General features: G+C 39.8%; 1 protein-coding gene across 1 annotated transcript in view; it reads right to left on the bottom strand.

The window, feature by feature from the left end:
- LOC107740785 (sodium-coupled neutral amino acid transporter 9) overlaps positions 1-927 on the bottom strand; it is an 18,946-nt gene extending 18,019 nt beyond the window's left edge. The window contains exon 1 of the mRNA XM_016553286.1: positions 821-927. The gene's annotated coding sequence lies outside the window, so the exon portion shown is untranslated. The remainder of the gene's footprint in view (positions 1-820) is intronic.
- Between the last annotated feature and the right edge of the window lie 2,302 nt (positions 928-3,229).

The raw sequence follows: 3,229 nt of genomic DNA, 5'->3' as shown, positions 1-3,229 counted from the left end.
TGGAGTAATGCTGATGGAAATTCAGCGTTGCATCACAGAAATAAATTATATTTTAAAGGGTATTAAAATAGAAACCATTATTTTATATTGTAATAACATTTAGCAAGATTACGGTTTTTTTTCTGTATTTTTGATCAAATAAATGCAGCCTTGATGAGCAGAAAAGACTTCTTTAAAAAACATTACAAGTCTTACTGATCCCAAACTTATGACCGGTAGTGTATACACACACACACACACACACACACACACACACACACACATTAATACTCATTCATTTACTCTTGCATATATAAGCAATTCACTGTTTGAAAAGACTAAGTTAGATAAGCTGAAGTTTATAAAGCTGTTTGAAGGCACTTCTGAAAGCCACATGACATCAGGTGTCATTATATGAGCCCTGCAGTTGCTATGGACAACACTCCTTCATATGCAATGTGTCAATAATACAAGTTCTGTTCACTAAATGGAAACGAACATCTGCAGTTTATATGCAATACACATGATGGCATAAACAGGTGAAATCATTCAAGACTGTGAATGTGTGAGTGCATCATTTTAAGCCATGCTAAAGTATTCATTTAGACTATAACGAAATAAACGAAAGAACCAGAACAAGAACTTCATGCGACCATTACTGAATACACTAAATTAACTCACAAAGCCCTTACATCAGCTCAATATGGGTCATAAACAAAAGTGTAGTTAGTACATTTATGTGGTTATCTGCACAGGTAGCCATAGGCTTCACATGGAGATTTCGAGTTGCTTTAGTATTTAGATGAAATCTCTAAACAGGAAGTCTGAAATATAAACTTACCAAACAAGACAAAAGCCGACAATCTGCTGAGACAAACAAATGTTTTGAAAAGGAAACTCGGTATTTAAATGGCACATGCTTTTCAAATGTCGCATGGGATTAGTAGTGCAGATTCCACCGCTACACAACGCATGAGGAACGCGAGGACGCCTTCAAACAACTACATTACCCATAATTCCAGAGCGGGCGAAGACATGCAAGCTGTTCTGGGAACAGACCAGACCCTTATGACCAAATGCATATATTAATAAAATTAAAGAAAACTAACATTTTATATTGACTTACAGAAAAAAATGATATATTTCTTTAACATTAAAACGTTTCTTCTAAACATTTTAATCTTAGAGTAATTTAGTGTTGTTGTGACAATAGAAATTACTCATGAGAGTTCATTTTAATGGAGGTTCTTAACCAGGGGAGCTCAGCAAACTTACAAGGGTGCCTCAGGATGACTTGTGTGTGTGTGTGTGTGTGAATAACTGGATATATGAGTAAGCCTAATTTTAGAATTGTGATTTCTAGATTTGTGAGTGCAGAAAAACAAACAAAAATCATGTAAAATAATAAAATTGTATAATTATTTTTATACATTTTATGAATATAATTTTTCTAGTTATGCCAAGATCTAAAATATTTTATCAGGTATAAATTGAGTAACATATATATATATATAACTTGAACTATAGAAATCACAAACAGGAAAAAATACAAATTCTGTGGAAAATTGGACTTTGAAGTCAAAAAGGTTGAGAACCAATGCCCTAAGGCCACATAGTGTTTGCAATGTTAGCGGAAATTAAAATGTACATGCTGTAAGCTCAAACTAGTAGCCTCAAACATATTTCCCATATTTCCATAGTTCCCTATCGAACAGTCTCTCCCGTTGCGATGCTGACGCTTTTGGGGAAACTCCTGTTCACTGTGTTACTGAAGCCTGATTTCTTCACGTTTGTGTAGCTGCCCAAATCAATGGTGCTCTAAACTGCCAAAAAGGGAGGAGCCGATCGCTATATAAGGTGGCTCAGAGCGCCATTTCATAAGAATTTTCTCCTTTCTGACTCTGCCGAAGTCGAAGAAGAAGAAGGAAGAAGCTCAGCCTGCTGCTCACCGCCGTAGAAGAGCTGGAAGAAGTGGAAGCTGGCACTGAAAAGGAGCGATTTTCCTGACATGGTCTCATCGATGGCAATCTCCTCCTTGGAAGCGCCGAAGAAAACTAAGCTTCTTGCAGCTGATGTGGGACGTTGATCCTCCTTTGTGATGCACACTGACGAGGCGATGCGGGGAGAGTGGAGCATGCGGGGGCTGAGCCGGCATGACGACACTCGAGCCCGCTGTCAGAGCCACTGTTTCCTTCTCTTAGGAGAGAATGGAATTGCGAGAGCGGAGTGGGGAGTACCGCCTTCATTAAAGACAGGCGAGACTCATATTCTCACAGTGAGAGCATGATGTCTTTAATGCCGAGTTCACACTGCACGATTTTCAAAATCGTCGGGTCACCGTGGTTTTCACACTGCGTGACTATCTGGGGTAGCATTCAGTTGCTGCAGTGTTCACACTGCACGATGGATTGGCGACAGGAGGTTACACACTACATGACTTTACAATAGTAAGAATCGCCGACAGCTCTGTCTGGTCCGCAAACTACGTTTCACAACAAAACACGCGAGAAGTGATAAGGAAATAACGCGAGAACCCGCGTGCGTCAGACCAGAGTTTTCGAGCAAGACTGGAATTATTAAAAATATATATATAGCCGGCAAATTGTCTGTGAGCTGATTTCCAGCTACAAGGAGAAAAAGAAAAACAGATTATGCAGGAGGGAGATGCAGGGAACAGGGATTGGGTGTTCTGCAAAGAGAGTTGGAGGTAAATAATTTTGCAGTAAGTTAACTGGTATGCTGATGTTGTGGCTGGTCAAGCAAATGTTTGTGCTTGTTTCTGTATGATATAATTGTTCATATATCTATTAAAATACTGATATTCTGGTCTATAACTCCTCCCCGAACTTCCCTCTGCCCTGTATCTTGGTCTCTCATGGGCTGTAGGTCATCGCTGATGTAGTTTTCAGTCAGAAATAATTGCACACAGCGTGATTGTGAAACGCCGACAGCTCCAGAAATTTAGCATGCCAAATATTTTGCGGGCGTCGGCGATTCCCTCAGATCGCGTCCTTGATAATTCACACTGCGTGATTGTCACTCGCGTGAACGAGCACCGATTTGCCTCCGATTTCGGGCATTTGTCGGCGATTTCGCAAAACCTGTCGGCGAGTGAAAAATCGGACTAAAATCGTGCAGTGTGAACTCGGCATAAGGTTGAAAATAGATGATGTTTATAGTAAATGCCCCTATAAATGGTCTTATTTTTACGATTTAGTTTTAATCCAAATGATGCGTGTGCTAAGTGAGT

The sequence above is a fragment of the Sinocyclocheilus rhinocerous genome, unplaced genomic scaffold, assembly GCF_001515625.1.
Source record: "Sinocyclocheilus rhinocerous isolate Xijiao unplaced genomic scaffold, SAMN03320098_v1.1 scaffold1097, whole genome shotgun sequence".
In the NCBI taxonomy this organism is placed as follows: Eukaryota; Metazoa; Chordata; class Actinopteri; order Cypriniformes; family Cyprinidae; genus Sinocyclocheilus; species Sinocyclocheilus rhinocerous.
The sequence above is the reverse complement of the archived record's forward strand: the minus strand, read 5'-3'. Positions and strand labels throughout refer to the sequence as shown.